At 40.5% G+C, this 21,032-nt stretch overlaps 1 protein-coding gene across 1 annotated transcript in view; it reads right to left on the reverse strand.

The window, feature by feature from the left end:
• Positions 1 to 21,032, reverse strand: part of CTNNA3 (catenin alpha 3) — a 431,599-nt gene that overhangs the window by 148,196 nt on the left and 262,371 nt on the right. The window lies entirely within an intron of this gene.

Here is a 21,032-nt window from a genome sequence, read left to right on the forward strand (position 1 = left end):
TCAAACCTGCCAAAAAACATCTCCGCTAGAAAGCCTTCATTTTGGGGGAGAAATATTTTGTCAAAGAACGTTTTTGAACAGGGAAACACTGCAGGAGGGAAAAAGAGCTGTGGAAAGAGGTGACAGTGATGAGAAATCTTACCACCTCACCCCAGTTTAGGCTCAGCAGGTAACAGCTGCAGAGTGGTGTTTAGAAAATAGGAGGAAATTTCAAAGTAAGAGCCTAAGGTTTCAGCAGATTGCCTGTGATCTTGCCCCTTAATTTTTCAGAGCCCTTCAAACCATAGCCAGCTTTTACACTGTTCTTTTAAACTTACTTTTAAGACCTTAAAGCTCAAGTAAAATTTATCTTGTTTTAATTAAACACAAAATAATTTCTGCCCTGAGCTATCAACAAATTATTCTTTTAGTGGCATGGTTTTCAACTGAAATAATCATATCATACAACATATACAGTGCAACCAACAGTGACAAGGTATATGGAAACTTGAAATCTGTGAAAGAACAAATCTATCTTCTATTATAACATATACCATAGAGATACAGCTTCCTTTAAAGTAAAAATCTCTTCCACAATGCTCCACAAGTTGAAATGGATGAAGGAGAAAATATCTCACTGCAAATGAGTATCAACAGGCTGAAAGAGACAGGTCTGACAAAGGCTCAGGAGAGGCTGGGATCCAGAAGATCTTTCTATCCTGCTGTAGTAATATCGAGTCCTTCTGTAAACTACTCCACACTTGTCAACCATCACAGCCTTCCCTGAAGTAGCTGCACTGCCTACAACCACTTAATGTTCATGCAGACCAAACAGTGCCTGAGAGCCAGACCTCTGCAGTGCTGCAAATATCAACACACACAGCCACAGTCACTGTGGAGTTACCCAAAACTCAAACAACAACTTCTACAGTTCAGCTGCCAGGAAATAAAAGCAAATCTTCCCTTATCAACATTTTAGGACACCATCACTACTAGTTCAAGAATAATTTACTACACCAAAGGCTTTTATTATTCTTACTTAATTGATAGAAGTAATTACAAGGCATTAGTCAGTGCAAAGACAAATAAATCACTTTTCCTATTGAAAATTCAGAAGAGATTAAGAATCACTTTCTGAAGGGGATGAGATTTGGAATGCAGGGCCTTCCACATTTTGTGCCTACACAAAAATACTTCGTACAACTTTCCCTGGTATTCCAAGGGAAATACCAACCATTCCCTACCCATGTGATGTATTATCTTTTCCACATTAAAAAAATGGCTAAAACTGAAGAAATCCAGTTTTCATCAATGCACTAACACTGTATTCTCTTTTATTTGAAGTAAACTGGCATAGGTTGGTTTTTTAACGCAGTATCTGAAAAAAAGGGGTTTGATTCTATGCTTTCCTTCCTCACTCTTCAACTTAAACTACGCACAGATGACTTTGTATCATCACAATACAGTCCTGAAAGATGCTATTCCCTCCCCTCAAAAAAAGAAATAAAACTAGTTGTTTTTCTTTGGAGTGCAGGTCAGAAGTTTTCACTACTGGTCCCAACAATTCATTCATACTGGCTTCAGTATTTTAATTCCTTTGCCTCAGTCTCTGAGGCACTTGTGTATCCCTAATTTAAATCTGTGTTCACTCACACTTTGTTCCTACACCACCTATGTAAAATAAAGCACTCTACAGGACTCAGTGCAAACATTATTGATTTAAAGAACTCTTTATGTCTAAAGCAGCAACATTTCAAGGGTAAAATAAAAAGGCAATGCCAGCCATTCCTCCAGGAAAAAAACTCTCAGCAGCTTTTTTTTTTTCTTCTTTTCCATAAGGTAACCAGGTTTTTCAAATTCATTTGGCAGTTTCAAGAAAAACTTTACTTTCATTTCTTGGAATCCAGTACAAACATGTGCAATATGGAGCTCCTCTTTATCAGTGAGGAACTGCTCTAAGCAGTTTTCTCCCTGCCATGATGAGCAAGGCAGATACAGACAGCTCACAGCAACTTTTTATCCTGTTTCCTAGTTACACTGGCTCCAACATTTCAGTGCAAATACAGTCCTTGATGTAAATTGTGTCACAGTCACAGAATAATAAATTAGGATGAAAGAGGTTCCCAGAGATCATGTACTCCAGCCCCCGTTCAAAATATGAGAATGAACTTGACACCATCTGGTGCTCAATGTAACACATCAGCACTGGGGACAAGTTCTGTGAGTGTTACCAGATCATAGGGGAGATCAGAAGGGTTAAAAAGTGTGGCTCTTCTCTGGCAAAGCATGCTCAGGTTGGGAAGGAGCTCTTAATGCACAAGTATTCCTTTTTATTTGAAGTCAACAGCAATAAGAGTTTTTTGAATATAAAGAGGAAAAAGTTTCTGATCTTACGCTTCCCCTCCTGATCCTTCAGCTCTAAGCATTCCTTGCTCATGGCCCATTCCAGAATAGTATTCTCAAAGCACAAGCAGCAAACCTAGGGTAGGGTATAAGCACTAGAAATTTACATTAGGCCATTCTACAGCAGCAAACAGAGGTCTGTAATATTTACATAAGGTGTTTTAAAAATATCTATTAAGTTAAACAAAGTAGCATTGGCTACTTTGGAATAAACATATGCTGTATTTTGGATGAGTATTTGGAGTTCATACTACAGTGCATTGCCAGCAGCAAATTTAGACCTTTGCCTTTCATTTTCAGCAATGTTAATAAGGCTTTTGTCTTCATGAGAAAACGGGTAGAATTTTCTTCTCCTGGCATTGAAGCAGCACTTGTCCACATGTACCTTATGCATAAGTAAAAGGGCTTTCAGTCAGTCTCAGCAGCAGGTGGTGAGGCTCACAGCTATGCCACCCAAAGACAATTCAGATCCCTGAAGTCATTGACATGGTTTCAGCCATCAGCACATTCACTGTTGGTACTTCCCTCAGCAGCTCCTGAAGAGATCATCTTAACACAAATCCAAACCACAATAATTCAAATAAATCACACGGAAGGAGGCAAACACCTGTGTGTCATTTTTCCAAGCAGGAGCAAGGGCATGTGTGAACCTGAAGTCTCTTTTGAGGCTATAATGTTGCTAATAAGGAGGGCAAGCTGTTTCAGCAATAGTAAATGTCTATAGTCTATAAGAAAAAAAATCAAGCCCTAGCTCAGATAAGACCTTACTGTCATCTATCATACACATCTCAAAAGGTTTTTGCAATCTGAGAAATCTTCATTACACCACAGTCTGTCCCCTAAGCAGTATAAACTACACAAATACACCACATTTCTTTTGTATTCTCTGGAAGAAACTAGCCTCCCCTAGGGGACTTCAAACCCAAGTGCACTGCAACTTCAAAAACAAAACTGCAAAATGAAAATCCAAGACTGCTCTCAGTCAGAAAATAATTGTACTTCTGAAGAGCAAAGTTTGTCAGGACAAACAAAAAGCTTTCTTGTAGGCTGGTCTGATTGAAATCAGAACTCTACCAAAGGAAAAAAATTATCATTTTCTCCAGACATTTTAAAGACACTAAGAAAGCAGTTATAGAGCTTTTGCTTGAAAACATAACAAACAGAGAATAAACCATCCTTGATGAGGTTTAGCAACATCAATTAATACACTAATTAAGGTGCAGTGGGAAAATAAGACTTTGAACTGAGCATGTAAGTGCAGCACTGGCAGTAGATAAAATATTTCCTTAGCTGGATGGATTTTTAGATTCTGAAGGCACCAAAGAGTGCATTTTATGATGCCCATTATCTCTACACAGAAGATATGCCAATGGACATTTCTTTTATTCTTGCAGTTATTAAACTTCTTACAGGCACTTTAACTGGTGCTTTTACTATTGGGTGAGAGTCTACCTTTCTGTATTGGGGAGGGGGTTCCTCTCTTTACAAAATCATGACCCAACAAGTTTTCAGGCTAGAAATTGCTGAAGAGAAAGATTTGGGTATTGCAGATATATTCTGTTAAAAAATAATTCAACAAATCATATTCCTCTCCTTGATTTATACATTACATGGGACTGGCGTATTGAGGAGAGAGCACAACTGGAAATGCGTGTCCAGATTTTTTCAGTTCCTACTCTTTACTAAACTGAAAGGCAAAGAAAGATGCACTTAAAGGCCATGAGAGATACATTATACATGAACAAGTTCCCTCTGTTGTCCAAACTTCCTTGGGTGGAAGACTTCTTCCCTTGCCTATGCTCACACAAGTGCATTCACACTGTGCATCCCCCAGTGTTCTCTCCCCAGGCAGAGGATGAAGGCTTTAAGTGAAGATGAAGGCTCAAGCTTCATCCAACCTCAAATTTCCACTGGGTATTAATGCAAAACAGAAAACACATTTAGGCAAAACACCCTGGAGAGCCACTAATTACCTCCAGTGGATTTCCAAAAGGTGTGGTAATTCTTAGCAGCCAAATGCATGAAGCTATCTATTGCTGAAAGTAACAGAGATAGCCCAACATGCTTTCTGTAGACAAAAGGGACCTGTTCCCAATCCCTTAACAGCCTCAGGGCAAGTGGAAGCTCACGTGCAAAGTAAGATTGCCTCTTCCCTGGGAGGGCTCTTACGTTCATTCTGCTGGAAAGGGACAGAAACCCTTGGGAGAGACATTGCAGCCATGACTTCAGGATGCAATACAGTGGTTCAGGAATGAATCCTGGCTCGGACTTAACTCCAGGCTGAGAACAAAATGGAAAGTCAAATGCAAAAGTGAGATGTTTTAAGTAGTAGAGGAGTAAATAATCACTGCACTGCCTCACCACCTGTTTCATTTGCAGCTGAGAACAGCTTTGCTGATATATTGTCCACACTGCACAGCAAGAATTAGATGTACCCCCAAGGATTTTTTTCAGTCAAATTCACTCCATTAACTCCCAAAAATAAGTATTTGCTCAGGAACAGATTGTCTGCTAACTAGCTAAATTCTTCTTCTATAAATTGTACAAAATGAAGCAGCATGTTCTCTAGATGTGATCCCTTCTGCTCCACCAATAGAAGCTCAGATTCTTTTCATTATTGTACCCAAAGTCCCAAAGCACTTTTACTGTAAATCACTAAGGATAACTAAGACATTAATTCCATAAAAGTTTGTTTCCTCTTCTTGGTGAAGATTTCCCGGTTTTAATTAAACACCTCCTGTTAAGAAACTGTTTCACTGAGGAAGGAGCTCCCAAAGCTCTGCCTAGCCTGAAGTGACCCAGGTCCTTCACTACACTGCAGGGTAAGCCCCAAGTCTGTACTTTAAGATTTTTTTAGCAGAGTGTGAAGAACCCTCTGATACAACCCAATCCCTCCCACTGATAACCCTACAGAAATTCTTAGTACCACACTGGGAAAGCGCTACCAAAATAAAAACTAGCATGCTTCAGATTTCACAAAAAATGAACTTGTGTGTCACAAAACTTCAAATCCAGTTTTAGGAAGTTTAAAGTACTGATCTTATCATTTTACCTCTTTTTAAACACATAGCAAATATCAGAAAAACTTACTGGTTTTCCACAAAAGCAAGCAAGAGTATTTCTTATACACACCTCTAAGGAACCCTAACCAGACAGAGTGTCATTGCGACATGTGTAACATTCTCCCTGGCACTGGCAAGGAGTCAAAAAGGCCTAAGGAGGGCAGTGCACAAATGGACACAAAAAAAGCCCAGTAATCAATCCACTGAGGTAGAGGTTAATCCTGAATAATCACAATTCAGATGAGATTTCATTTGTAGGAGAGCAACTGAACACTGAGCTGAGGAATAACATTTGAATTCCAGCATTACAGCAGTCAATACAGCTTTCAATATAAATTATACACAGTGTAAACTGATTGTAAGTGCTCTCTTCAAACCATAAATGAAAAAAATGTATTTATGTATTTTCTGCTTCTAATTTTGTGGTATACAGAAGTATCTTCTACAGGTTTGTTATGTGTTCTCAGTTTCCACCACTAGCTTTATTTGTAAAGCCTTAAGAAGTCTTTTGAGGAAAATGACTTTTCATACCAAAAAGAGCCATAAAAAACTACAAAGGTCAACATTAAATAATGATTCTATACTTTTTCAAGGAAAAGGCTACACTGATGTATGTATATCTTCCAGTCATTGCTGCATTTTATATGCATTTATGATTACTATGTGCATTTTTATGGGCTTAATAAAACTTACATAGACTACAGTATTTGTTTATAGTGAAAAAACACATTCCTGTAGACTTAAAACTTACCTCCAGTGAGCAATAAAGTAGTATCAAAATGTTGCTTGTTCTCCAATCCATTTTCTACCATAAAATTTAATTTCTTTCCAGATCAAGTCAAATAGTTATACCTCAGGTCAAAAGTTACACTCTTACCTTTTATTAACTCTTACTTTTGTGGAGAAAAACTTACAAACTCTACTCAAACACACATTTAACATGTATTGTACTGCTTTCCCTGCCTCCTTTAGCTTTCCACCTTCTCCTTTTTCAGAAAGACTCTTGAATCTGCTAAACTATAGTAGGCAACTGAAAGCTTCCTCACTCTCCTTTCGGTTTCTTTTGCACTGTTCTTCATTTCACCTGTCTCCATCTCCCTCCATTTTCTGCAGAGCTGAATTAGGCAGTACTACATTGCTGCCTAACCCACTGCTAATTTGACAAAATTAGCTCAACATGCTACACCTGAGGCTTATCACTGCCCCTGCAGGTGTTACCAACCACCTGGTTAAGATGGCTCAAACTCCTCAGAGTATTATGCAACTTCAACTGTTTCCTACCAAGCATGCCCAATATTCTGCTGGTGTAATTAATAAAGCTTATATAAATACCCATGGACTGGATTGTTGAGTTTTGTTGTAGGGTTGTTTTTTTTTCCTAACAATATAATAACTGCAACTGGTTTATTTCTAGTTCCATGTGCTCAGACAAGTCTTATCTCATACAAGTTCATCTAGGAGAGTGCCTTTATGAATTGGGCCTCAACCAAAATGAAAATAGATAATACATACATGGTGGGACCATCACAGCACACATGCAAGTGAGAATTCTGCCCAGTAAAATTCCAGAATCTATTTCCTTTTCAATGAAGGTGTCAGGCCTGATGCAGAGCCCCACTAAGCTCTCTCTCACTGCTTTAGGTCACAGTTACATTTGAAGAATTCAGGTAAGGATTTCTCTCTAGACTCTGAGCTCTATGTACATCCAAGAACAAATACTGTATTTGTATTATAGTCAAGCTCTGGCAAGCTAGCCAAAGACTTCAGTAAAACAGATAGTGCCTGTAGCTGTGACCTGTGTCTCACTAACAGTCTCTCCAAACAATGTCCCATCTGCACCAGCACCAGCCTCAATCCACTGCAGTGACTGTGAAGTGGCCCCTGATCCCTGAAGAAAGCTCCTTCCACAGGCTGAACATAACAGCAAGTGAAAGCTCTAAAGCTGAACTATGTGATGATACTCCCCCTCAGCACCATTTACTGGAGTGTTAGCCACAGGGGCTTTCCAGAAGCATGTTGTATATTAAACCAGAAGAAAGTAGGGTTTTCAAAAGGATAAAGTGGCTACTCCAATTCTGTAATCACATAAACCTCTCCTTTTCCTTATCTCAGCCTCAAAACATGGCAAATCAGAGAGCAGTTACCCATGCAGCAAGAGGACACCAGTCATGCACAACTGGCCAATTCCTTACAACAACCAGGAGAAGGATTACTCCCTGCCAGAATCACAACTCCCTGCCAGAATACACAGCTCCTGAAGGAATGAGGTACATACAAGTGCTGATAAACTAATTAATTAACTGCCCCTAACTGTCCGGCAGTAGCAAGATTTGATCAAAATCTATCACCAGTGGAACTCAGTAAGGATCAGGATGGATCAAACAGTTCTCAAAACTGCATGAAACCCTCAATTTCCTGCACTTCAGTAATAAAGAGAAAAATACAACACACAGAATAAACTGTCAATAGGATACTCAAAATTTCACGTCTTTTTTGTCTATAAAGCACAGGCAAGATTCAAACATACACATGGATAAATCCTTATATGTTTTCTTATTACTTGTTAGTCAAATATTTCACAAAAAAAGGAAAAATAAAAAAAGTAAAGGTCATCCAGCTTTCAATATTCTGCCAGTGGCAATATCTGTAACCCAGCACTCTGAAAGCCTTCCCAGAGCAAGTACAAGTCCATCTCCTAGTTTAAAAGAAGAAATTTACTTAAGAAAGCAAGTCAGAGCCTAGGGCAGCTTATGTAGTATAGAACCAGCAAGCCCTCCCAGTTCACACAAGAACACATCATGTGTGTTTTAAGAATTACTTTAAAGCAGTGGCTTTTCAGAACAAAAACCAATCCCACTTCCAAAGCTTCTAAGTGAATTCTCTCTTGCAGTACTCTTGGAATCTCTCTCCAACCCAAGTGGCTCCCTCCAAACTTTGGAAAAGAACTTTAGCGTATTGTTGTCCTGCTTCCACTCAACAGGACTTGAAAAAGGGACAAGCAGAGGATTAGTGTAACAATCCATCCCAGACAGCTTCAAATTCAAGGACAACGAGTAAAAGCTAAGGCCCAGCAGCGACCCGAACAGCAGCCCAGAGCAGGCTGTCTGTCCGTCCCTCAGCACTGCTGAGCCGCACCCCTTCCCCTCAACGGGCACCATTCTGTCCCCAGGAACTGACACTGAAAATCTTGTAAGAGAGAAAAACCTCCAAACATATTGTCTGCTGTTGTTGCCTCACAGGTGTGAAATACAAAGCTGTGTTTGGTGTCAGGTACATGCAGGCAATGTGTGTATTTGTGATTGTGGTATGTGTGGAAACCAACCATGGGACACTTATAAAGATGAATTCTGATAATAACTGAGGAAAGTAAAGCATGGAAGAAGGCCTCTGAACCTATCCTTTGTTTGCAATTAACCTTTATAAGTCTTAAGTTGATTTAGGAGCATTTGAATTAAAGCTTTAAGGATGTTGCTTTTTGACAGGAACTTTCTGCTTGTAAGCCTTAAAGAGTTTTGCAATAATAACCTTTTGAAGTATAATTTTAGAATATTGCTTGTAGTAAGGATCTTTCGAAACTATAGCTATAAAAAGGAAACATGCTTATCTCACACCTTAACAAAACAGTGAAAAGCAGCTTGAGAAAGGAAGATGAACATCAACTCAAGGACTGATAGGTTCGACCAAGGGAAGCTGGACATCACTGTTATGAGATTTATAGTCTCTGCAATTAAAAGTTGGACCCACATCTGGAAACTGGACTTCACCAGATGAAATACTCCTTCCTTCTTTCAGAAACTGGACCACCACCAGGGGATACTCCTTTTGGGATGTACATCCTGAGAAAAACTAAATCACAATAGTGTATAGAATTGTGACATAAAAATTGGGAATAGAAACTGCTGATGAGTAAAAATTGGAATAGAAACTGCTGAGAAAGCTGATGAGTACCCCTATAAATACCTGTAAGCCTCAACTATGGGTGTGCAGTTGGAGGGAAAACTTCCCCCACTGTACCCAGCGCTGTATTGCTCATATTTACCATATTAATTAATAAATTGATTGCTGCTTGACTATTGGCCTAGTCAAGCTTCTTATTTATAACACAGATTGCTGTTTTAGAATTTATGCTGCACGAAGTTAGTCTTTAAAGCAGCAAGGCCAGCAAAGCTCCCCAGTTTCAAAAGAGAAAGAACAACTCGAAGTAGTCGATAAAGCAGAAAACTCAGGGCTATGGGTGGTTTTAGGCGCCCCCGCCCTGCCCGTGCCGCTTCCCCTCAGCGCCAGCGGCCAGCGCGGCGGGGCTCCAGCGGCCAAAAGGTGGAATTCCAATGGCCAGAAGGGCGGAACGGCAGCGGCAGGGGATTCCACCAGGATTCCACCGCCAGCTCACGGAGAGGCGCCTGCAGCACTCACGGTAAAAGCTCCAAGTGTGAACGGGCAGCCAAAGCCGCCCGCGGCAGCACTCGCTGCCCGCTCCAAAGCTCCCCGGAGTGCGCGGGGTGGGCGCGGCCGGAGCAGCTGCAAATAAGGCCCTACTGCACTCAGGGGAGTGTGTGTGTGTGGGTGGGTATGTCAGGGTCCCATCTCACACAGCTCTGTGTGTGTGTGGGTGGGTATGTCAGGGTCCCATCTCACACAGCTCTGTGTGTGGGTGTGGGTGGGTGTGTCAGGGTCCCATCTCACACAGCTCTGTGTGTGTGTGTGTGTGTGGGTGTGTGTGTGGGTGTGTGTGGGTGTGTTTCAGGGTCCCATCTCACACAGCTCTGTGTGTGGGTGTGTGTGTGGGTGTGTGGGGGTGGGTGTGTCAGGGTCCCATCTCACACAGCTCTGTGTGGGTGTGGGTGTGTGGGGGTGTGTTTCAGGGTCCCATCTCACACAGCTCTGTGTGGGTGTGTCAGGGTCCCATCTCACACAGCTCTGTGTGTGTGTGGGTGTGGGTGTGTCAGGGTCCCATCTCACACAGCTCTGTGTGGGTGTGTGAGTGTGGGTGGGTATGTCAGGGTCCCATCTCACACAGCTCTGTGTGTGGGTGTGAGTGTGAGTGGGTGTGTCAGGGTCCCATCTCACACAGCTCTGTGTGTGTGTGGGTGTGTCAGGGTCCCATCTCACACAGCTCTGTGTGTGTGTGAGTGTGGGTGGGTGTGTCAGGGTCCCATCTCACACAGCTCTGTGTGTGGGTGTGAGTGTGAGTGGGTGTGTCAGGGTCCCATCTCACACAGCTCTGTGTGTGTGTGGGTGTGCCAGGGTCCCATCTCACACAGCTCTCTGTGTGTGTGTGAGTGTGGGTGGGTGTGTCAGGGTCCCATCTCACACAGCTCTGTGTGTGTGTGTGTTTCAGGGTCCCATTTCACACAGCTCTGTGTGGGTGTGGGTGTGTGGGGGTGTGTTTCAGGGTCCCATCTCACACAGCTCTGTGTGTGGGTGTGTGTGTGTGGGTGTGTCAGGGTCCCATTTCACACAGCTCTGTGTGGGTGTGGGTGTGGGTGGGTGTGTCAGGGTCCCATCTCACACAGCTCTGCCCCCAGCACCATGAGGAGCCACAGGAGCCACCACCTGCCCGTGCCCAGCCACAGGCACACAGAGTGCATTCTTATGCATTACATTACTTCATTACTGCATTACAGTATGTTCCTGTGCATTCACTATAGCCTACGTTTCAAATATCTTGTAAAAATGTAATTAGTCCTCTCATTCATTTTCACCCTTCCTTAATCCCTTAAATGAATCAGTGATTCTCTCAGGTTTATTAGTTTTTTATTCTCCTCTTTGCAAATGGTGCCATGAAAGCCCTGTATAGACAGCCAATTCCAATTGCCAGTGGAGCTGGACATAAGCTCACAGCTCCTGTAGTTTATAAGGAACAAACATTGTACTAACGTAAAATGTTTCTGTGGCACTGGAAGTCTCTGTTTCTGTTAATAAAGGTTCATAAACATTTTATAAGAAACCCTTGACTAATTTTTGCCATGTGATCTCTGATCTAGGAAATGTGAAACAGATCACAAAGAAAACATTTAAAACTGTTCATAAGCTGCAGCCCATACTCATTTAGAAAATTGTCCAGATTGCACACCGCAGATTGCAGTGCGGTTTGCAGCATCAGTGTGGGCTCACCCAAAGCGTGTGCACAGAATTCAAACTGCAGAAATGTGATCATACTAAGTTCACTGAAAAACTCCTAGGAGATTCTATCTTGTTTACAGTACACTGGCCTTGAAAAGAGGCAAATGAATTGACTGTTGTTGACTGCCAAGCGATGCCCTGATGAGAAACGATCCTCAGGCACAGCAGACACCTGTCCAACAGCAACACAAAGACTTGCAGCAGTCACATTTCAAAGGAAATAAACCTCTGTGCAAGGAAGTCTAGAATTTAAATCTACAAATGACTCCTGGATAATTAAGCTAAATCTCAGAATATACTGATCTGAACTTCCCATCACAAAAGTTCCTGGGATATGGCTACTACTGTCCTCTGTCCCCTCACTGCCTCAACTGTGATAGTGACTGAGGACAGCTCCAATAGGGAAACATGACTGCACTCCTTAGTACTGTCCTGCTGAGCCTAGCAAGGAGGTTCCTTACACCTAGCAGGACTAGCCTGCGCTTTTCAGAAGCTGTTAGAAATTTGTCATGAACTCAGTGTTTTGAATACTAGGCTAACAGTTATGAAAAAGGAATTTATTACAATGATGTTTAAATGTAAGCCATGTGATTCCTTGGCAGTGACTACACAGACATTATTGCACACTGCTCAAGTTTGATGTTCAGATTCTTTTTAAAAACTTCAGCAGAAGAAGAAGACAACCAAAGGGGAATACCTAGCAGGATATTCCTTTTGTCTCAGCCAAGCTGTCATAAACAAAAACATATCCAACTTCCCTGATAAACAATGATCATTTGCCTTCCTTGTAATCAGAAATTCTAGTCCATGGCTTCCCACAGTGTTTTCTGATAATTATCTTACTTTTTCTGCCCCCAGCCATTCTTTTTTTTAAATTTCATTTATGCTGTTACTCCTGTGTTATAAAAGAATTTGCCCTACTTTTTGCTTTCTGGTCTCAAATACAAGATATGACATAGCTCCTCTAGTTATTGTGTACAAACTGCATTTCAGAACAAAGATATTTATCAGTCATTTCAATATATCTAAAAATTCATGTTATAAAGTACAGTCTTGTAAAAAGCATCACCCAGGCACTGGCAGAAAAATACTGGTTCAAAAGCCATTTGCCAGTGGTAAAATAAGCAGAAAGACTCCTAGAGCAGTGATTAAATTAAGCAAGCAAAGTTGCGGCCCAATCATCAGGAAACTACTCATAAATCATAGAATGCTTTGGGTTGAAAGGGATGATCGCCCCTTGCCATGGGCAGGGACACCTCACATCTACAAGCTTGCTCCAAGCCCGGTTCAGCCTGGTCTTGAGCACTCCCAGGGATGGGGCAACTTCTCTGGACAACCTGTGCCAGTGCATCACCAGCCCCACAGGGAAGAATGTCTTCCCCCTACTTAAACTAAACCTACCCTCTTTCAGTTTAAAACTATGTAGAGTAAACCTCCTCCTTTAACAACTGTCACAGCATTCATACTCCAAGGGGAAAAAATAAAGACAAACCAGCAAACCCCAACAAATAACAGAGAGACTTGTTTGGTATTTGAGAAGCACAAGCTTTGGCAAAATGATGTTAATATTTAGATGATGAGTGCTTTTTTTGGCACCTTTGGAATTATTCTGTTACAGCTGACTGGCTCATTACAGATCAATGTATCAAAATGATGAGACTTCTGGGGATATAATGGAATCACAATTATCACAATTTCTAATACTCTGAGGAACTTCTAAATCCGGTTTCTGCAGTAATAAGAGGCAAGAAGTCAGTGCCAATGCACTTGTGCAGCTCTCTGTACAGTATCACCACAGATGTTAACCAGGGGGTCCTGCTGGGGACTCCACTTCCCCTGGAGCTCCTGTAACTCCCAGCACACTGAACGAGGTGCCTGGCATTGCCAGCTGCTGAAATATGCCCCTCAGACACAGAAACTCTGATAAATCTTTGGGTTGTTTATCTTTTGTTCCTTTGCTTCACACTTATGCAATAAAGGCTGTGATTAAGAGGATTAATGAAAATGTCACCATTTATCACCTGAAGTTCAATCAGTAATAGGAAAGTTGAATCTTATTTGATTAATTATACAGAGGTACAAAAACACTTGCATTATTAATTCAGGACTTGCTGCAAAATGCTAGAACTCTGTGAGGCCCTAACCAGCAAGGTTCAAAGTCTTAAAGCTTACATACACTTGGAAGCACATGCCTGACTTTAACCAAACTTTATCGAATTACTTTTCTTAATTCACTGTCTTGACCACATTAGCTTTCCATTAAGCATCCATCTACCAGCTCCAAAACATCCAGAAACAAGTTACCCATCTTTAAAGGCCTCCTTCCACCTGCCTACCACCTCTCAACTACTATTGCCAGACTGCTTCTACTAGAACATAATACATTGTTTTGCATTTGAAGAATTTGTGCATCATTCCTGTGCTGCCTTTAATTTTAGAAGTAATTCCACACAACCCTTTCCCTCAAATCCATTACCATCTTTAGGTAAAGCACCTTTACCTGTTGCAGGCTCTCTGCAAACAGCCACCCAACTGGAGCAAGGCCTGGCAGCAGAGGGTTTGTAGGCTGCCCCCAGGGCCCTCACACCCTCCTGCCAAGCAGCTCAGTTTGCTGAGGGACTCTGCAAACTCACTGAAATGGGAAAGCTGGGGTTTACACATGACTCTTGGGCTCATTGGCACTGCATTTGTGTTTCAGACATCAAAAGCTGGATTTTTACACAGCTGCAGAAAAAAAAGTATCTCTAAGTAAAATGAGATAGTGCCTTTTTTTTAATTTTGTGGTTAGATTAATATTGCTAATCACAGGCTTGCTAAAATTAGCAGTGACAGCAGTCAGGTTACTCAAATGGGTTCCATGAGCTCTTTGGATTTAAGTGAACAATGAAGTAGGGACAAGAAAGGAACCTGCCCTGCCCACATGTCCCCAGCAAGCTGCTACCTGGACCCTGCCTGAGGCAGCACAGGGCCTCTCCTGAAAGGGAAAATCCCACAGCAGCAAGGGCAGCCCAAATGGGAATTCCCAATCACACAAACTCAGCATGCACAGAAATCAGCAAACTAAAATTAGGTGGTTTTGTCTCAAAAACAGAGCATTAGCTTACTGAGAGGAAAAAAATAAAAAAGAAAGAAAGAATGTGTGATTAGAGAGGAGGGTTAATTAGAATGGTCATGTAATGAAAATCCACTTCCCATTTTTAAATATTGATCACGCTTAAAAGAGCTTATCTTATTTAAAAAATGACATCCTAATCTGCTGACAGATACATTTTATTCCCAAAATGCTGACCACTGTTCTGCATCCACACCTCCATATGCTAACTGCTCCACAGTTTGATGCTCTCTGAAGCAGAAAGCCACACTGGAGTTCTGTACCTGCAGATCCCATTGTGCCAAGGGACCCTGTATCCTCAGGACAGCTGCTGTGCACACTTCTGTACATGACTAACACACAAAGTGTACCACAAAATATACACAAGGATATATTCTACAGCTTGCAGTCTTCAATGCTATTTTGACATATATGATCCTACCACTCAAAGTATATTAAGGGTTAAAGACGAATTGTGAGAGCAAAAGCAACAGCAAAAAAATGACAAGCCCTTGACTTGGATCTTACATCTGGGGATGAAAACCCTTAGCACTGAACAGCCTGAAACTAAAAACTTCCACTTAATAGGATTCATGCTTCTTGTCTTCTGATTATACTCCAAAGGAGAATGATAAAAGAGTCTTCTCTCTTCTGATATTCTGAAAGTTAATAAAGATGTTCCAGTAATCTGTCAGTTTGACCTCTGCACATGCAGTTTTGACGTGCTGCCATTGTCAGAATTAGTTTTGTTTTTCAACAGCTCAGTAAAATCAGTTTTAAAAAAAGGGGCAATGAAGGATTAAAATGTTATTTTTATTTTGTGTTTGCCAGTCTGGGATTAAAACTGATAGAAATAGGAATAGTGCTGAGAATACTCAATTCCCAATTGTCTTTGAAGGTGGTAGAAAGAAATCAGAGTCTCCCAATTGACAGGACTTTGTACATGCAGTACTTTGATATATAAGGCAAAATTAAAGGACTGTTAAATCCATTTTAGATTAAGCTGCTATCTGACAGGAAACTATGCAAGTGCATATTGGATATCAAATCAGGGGGATTGTTGGTTTTCAGAGCTCAAGCAGTTTTATTTCCATGGACCTTAGCTCCAAGTAAAAGCTGAATAAGGTAAAAGAATGCAGTCCTTAAGTACTGGATGTTCAGAGGTAAAAGTAACAGCTGTCACAGGCAGCTTGAAAGTTGTACACTTAGGAAAGAACAAAAGGGAAATTATTTGTTTAGGATGTTTTTGTTGCATCTTCCACACCTATGGAAAGTTGTTCTCAACCCAGTTTTCTGGGTCACTATATTTAAAATCTGACATAGAAAGATGTAGCAAATTACATACAAAATCAGACATGGTGGTAAAAAAGACCTATCATTTCTTAGATTAATGCCAATAAAACAGACTGAAGTGTGAGAGTCTTCCCACTGTACTTAAATATTTGCTGTTTGCATAGAAAATAATTTACAACCTGTTAGTTTTTGCAGATTCCATGTTAACAGTGACTTTTGGCAGAGCTGATTTCCACAAGAAGCAGCCCTAGACAGCTTTAGTTCAAGAGCCAGGGGCTGTGTTTTGCCTTTTAGGAGAAAGGAAGCCTTTTCTTGAGCATGCTTATTAATTAATTGTTAGTATTACTTTTGGTTACCAGATACTTACTATTATTTCCACTGTCCTCATTTTGCAAACATTTTGGAAATGAACTGCAAATGCTGAAAACGTTTCATTGTACCATATGTAAGTTCTTCCATATTGTTTGCCAAAATGGCATTGTAATTCTAATAGCATTAAACAAAAAATAATTTTTAATCTATGTATATATAAAACTTCCATTTCCTTATAGAAATAGAAACAATATGCATTTTTATAACTCAAGGGTTTTTCTCCTTTACAGCTTTAACTTATTTTTTAAAATGCTCTCTTAAGGAGAATTCACCTTCAATAGATGTGCATTTTCTGCACTGGAAATCTTTGCACTAACTTGCAAACTTGTTTTTTGAGCATGCCTCTGCTGCTCTGTATCAACACATCACAACTCTGATGCACTTAAATATGTGTGCTGCTTGTTACTGCCCCTTGTTTGTAGTCCCAGCAGCCAGCCCTGTCATATTGCAATACAGGCGAAACAGAAAAACACACTGGCAAGAGTGAGGCCACAGGCTAAAGTGTCACATTTATGTATCAGCAGATCTGAAGTCAGTATTATTAGATCAAGGGACAGAGACAAAGGTATATTCATGTGCTGAGAGAAGGGACGAAGAACACAAAGTTCACTTCATCATCGCCTCCACTTCTATTAAATCTCTCTGCCTCTGCCTGGTATGGCTGACCTTTAAACACCACAGTGGGAGATCTGCATCTGTGCCAAAGAAAAGATAATCAGAGCATTCTTCCCTGCTCCCATCAAATTCCTTTTTTAATCTCAAGTTCAGCCAGCCTATCACTCCTCCTCTCAGAACGCATTACATCTCCATGATGGATCAGCTCAGGAGAACAGTCTGTCAGCTTCCCCAAACAAGAAATTGCCACTTACACAGGGCTTGCTTTTCTCCTCCTGTAGATGTGACATTTCAGTCTTCTTGTTACCTAGTTTTTGTTCACTGTTATATACTTGTTATCTCAACAGCAGAATTTGCTTTTGTCTCTGGTAGAATTGAACCAGAGGCCAAAACACTCGAGGTCACTAAAAACAGCTCTGTCTTAAAGGGGGCTAGAAAGAACACCTGGGTCCCTTAAAGCTTTTCATTATTATTTTGCCTTAATTTTCATAATTCAAAATGGTGTGTATATTCAGAGATAATTTTGAAATGTCCCAGAAGACTCTTTGAAAATGTTTCCATAAAATCAAATATTTCAACTAGACTTGTAATTTAATTGCAATATTTAAAACTAAAAGGTATTTCAAAGCAAAACCCAAATGTGTCAAATCAGAAAGTACTAAATCTTGGTATTTTGAAATATTTTTTCAAATTTGCTGCATTTTAGTATGGAATTCCCATTAATAACAAGCCTTTTCTAAAATATCCCAAATCTTTGAAGAATTTTTCTTTAGCCAAGGCTCACAAACAAAGACTTAGACTACAGAGAGACTCCTTACCCAAATATTTTTTCATCCTGCAATATATTCTAGGATGTTTTTTCAATATAACATAATCAATATTCAGACTTAGAAGTATTTGATGCAGTAGATGAGGAATGTAAGGCACTGCAGCCTAAAATAACCTCCCTCAGAAGAATGTTTAATGTGACCCTTGGTGCTCACCAAAATACTTCAGCAGCTGAGTGTTTGTTTCATATGTGGGAAGTGTCCAATATCATGGCCCAAGTGGGCAGTTTAATGTGGTTTTGGGTTTTTTTACTGTGTAACTAGGACTATTCTGCTTCCTCCACATACCTGAATACCCTATTCACATTCAGAACCGAGACACTCTGGTGTGTGCAATTATTGTGCAGCTATGGCAGTGCAAAGATGTTAACCATGGTATCTCAAATCCTTTGCCACCGCCTGAGTTTTCCAACACTAGTGCTGGCCACAAAGCCCCAGCTGATGCTCCTGGGAAGTGAGGCTGACACCCCAAGCCTGTGCACCTTTTGACAGCAGGTAGAACCTCCAGGCCATGAGCACAGAGCAGTTAATAAACTCAGCAGAGAGAAAACCTAAGAACACAAGAAAGAAGATATTTAGTTACTACTGTGTCTGGAAATATTATCACCCCAGAGCTGGTATGGTGTTCAGTCTTTCCATCTCACTGATGCTTTGTACCTCACTGAATTTATATCCATGCTTCTGAATTGTATTACTTTGCTATGTTATAAATCAATTTTTGAAGGAAGGCCCTAACTTCCAAATGCTAATTCAGAAGGGAGATTTGTAGCAGATCTCACTGCTAAGGCTAATTTACAAAGGTCACTGGCCTATGAGGATACTGTTTGTTTCTTAAATGACAGTATGAGCAGTGAGCCAGTGTAGCAGCAATTTAGCTTAGCTCAATTAACATTTCCTATTCAGAGAGGGGGAAAAGTATCTTCTTTCTCAAGACTTCTTGTTTCTGTTAGAGAATTCTTCCTTCTCAGATTAAAACAGAAACCACAGAAAATCCCTCTTGATATTTTAAGCAGTACTTCTAATTTCCATACCAAATTCACGGTTGGATTAACCTTTGTGAGAAGATGAACTTTTGTTTTTATAATATCCAACTCAGTCTATTGTGTTTACATACAAAACATTTCATAATCTACTCTTCAAGCATCCTTATCTTTCAAAAACAGATTTAAAAACTGCCCTCATAGAGGATATGCCTGATTAAAACTGCTTTACAAAGTGTAAGAAAATGCAACATAATGCGTATCTCAAAACAGACCAACAGTCAGCTCTCTAGGTTCAAATCATCTCACCTCACGTCTGTCGTCTAAAATTAGGCATCCACACTAAACTAATCACTTAGTCATAGAAGAAACAGGCACTTTATGTAATCACGAGAAATCTTCAGAAAATCTTTATCTTGAGTTAACAGTCAATGGGGTAAATAAGGTTTTAAATTGAGAAAAGCCCAACACAATAAAATCTCAGAATACCTGCTTGAATTTGTTAACTTTGAAAGCAGACAAAACAAGCAAAGCACTGAGAGGAGTGACACTGGTGGGTGGGGAGTACAGGCCCATATTATTAGTACAGGATTTAAACTGAGCACAGAAGGAAACACTTAAACTGGAAATAACACAAATATCAATGGCTTGTTTTATTTTAAAATGGACTTACAGCCTAGTCGTGTGATGTTGCTGTACAAGCTGGCTCGTACAGGGCAGTTAACTTTGCTATAAACAAGAAACCCAGCTGGCTCCAGAAAAGCAGCCCCTGGGCTGACAGACAGGAATCTCAGCCCACTCCTTCCCTTTCTCCCCAGGCTGCAGACACCTCACTGCTCGCAGCTGGGCGGGCTCAAGGAGCAGAGCAGAGCTAACCGGGCTTTTGACCCCCCACCTAACAGGGGTCCATGAAACTCCCTCCTTTGCTACAGGGATATCGGCTGTGTGCTGTCCTTGTCCCCAGTGTGGATATTAGATGTGACACTGTGACATCAAAATAATTTTGTTACTATCACCACTGGACTGGCTGGCTGCAATAATAAAATCCATTCTCATGTGACTGGAGAGCTGGTGACACAGATACACAGGTCTTAGTGGTCCAGATTCAGAAACTTATTTCATAAATTCCTGCAATCAAGTGAAATATTGTGACAGGAAAATTAAACACTGATGGTTTAATCAATATGGCCACAACAGAATATTTATAACTGAGCCACAGAACAACATTAACAAAGGATATATGAGAGTAAGCAATACCACTGTGCTGATTCAAATTATTGCTCACTGATTATTTTGAGAATGCAATATCCTCTCTTTTGACATGTTGTTCTGCCTTCACTTTCAAATTACTATTATCAAATTCAACTTTGGTGCAACACTAACATCATCAGTCCAGCTCAACAACTGCTCTGAAGCCTGGCAAGTGTGTGGAACATGTTCAGCTGGAACACTGCCTGACAGGATAGAGCTGAGATGCTGCTTTTTGTAAGAGGAGACTCACTGAAGTTGAACTCATGACTGGATTCAGGAAAACCTACATTTTTTTAAAAACACTTTTTCCCTAATTTGGAGAGAATTAAACTTTTCATTACACAGGCAATTTCATAGCATGTATCTTTGAGTGCAAGAAGTTACCTTTTTTAAATGAAAAGGAAATAGTCATCAATCTTCCTTATGCTATAAATATCTTTTAGAAGAGCAATGTTAAAATAAACAGGAACGGACACCCCTGTTTTCATACATGAAAGCAATGGAAGAACGAAAGATCTGGACTACTGATTGTACTGTGTATGAGATCCAGGCATGTGGATGCCAGACTCCTCCAAGAATTAGGGTGGCTGAATAACCAGAAAATGCCCAGGTGATTCAGACAGATTAGCATCACTTGTTTCAGCCCCAGGAACAAATCAGCAGGAAATTGGCAGAAAGCTGTGAGCCAGCAATTTCTGCAGTATCTGCATTAACTTTTTATATGTTTTGTTTACACATATTTTAACAAGTTATTTGGAGCAGTAAATAAAATAACTAATGAAGATTTGCAAAAGGAAGCAATGGTACTAGATGACTAAACGGTAGCAGTGATGAAATTCAGTCTAGAGAGATCAAAAGTGAGTAATTTTGTGAGGAAATAACCAACAGTTCCTGTGATTCTATAAAAGATCTTGACTGTATTGATTAGCAGGCACAGTTCTGCCCTTCCACCTCATGGGCAGCAAGGTGCTGAAAAAGGTATAGGGAAAGGAGCAAGTGCATCTTTTTGTGGCTTCCAAATAAGGACATTTTTAAA

Source organism: Molothrus aeneus, chromosome 8 (assembly GCF_037042795.1).
Source record: "Molothrus aeneus isolate 106 chromosome 8, BPBGC_Maene_1.0, whole genome shotgun sequence".
Classification (NCBI taxonomy): Eukaryota; Metazoa; Chordata; class Aves; order Passeriformes; family Icteridae; genus Molothrus; species Molothrus aeneus.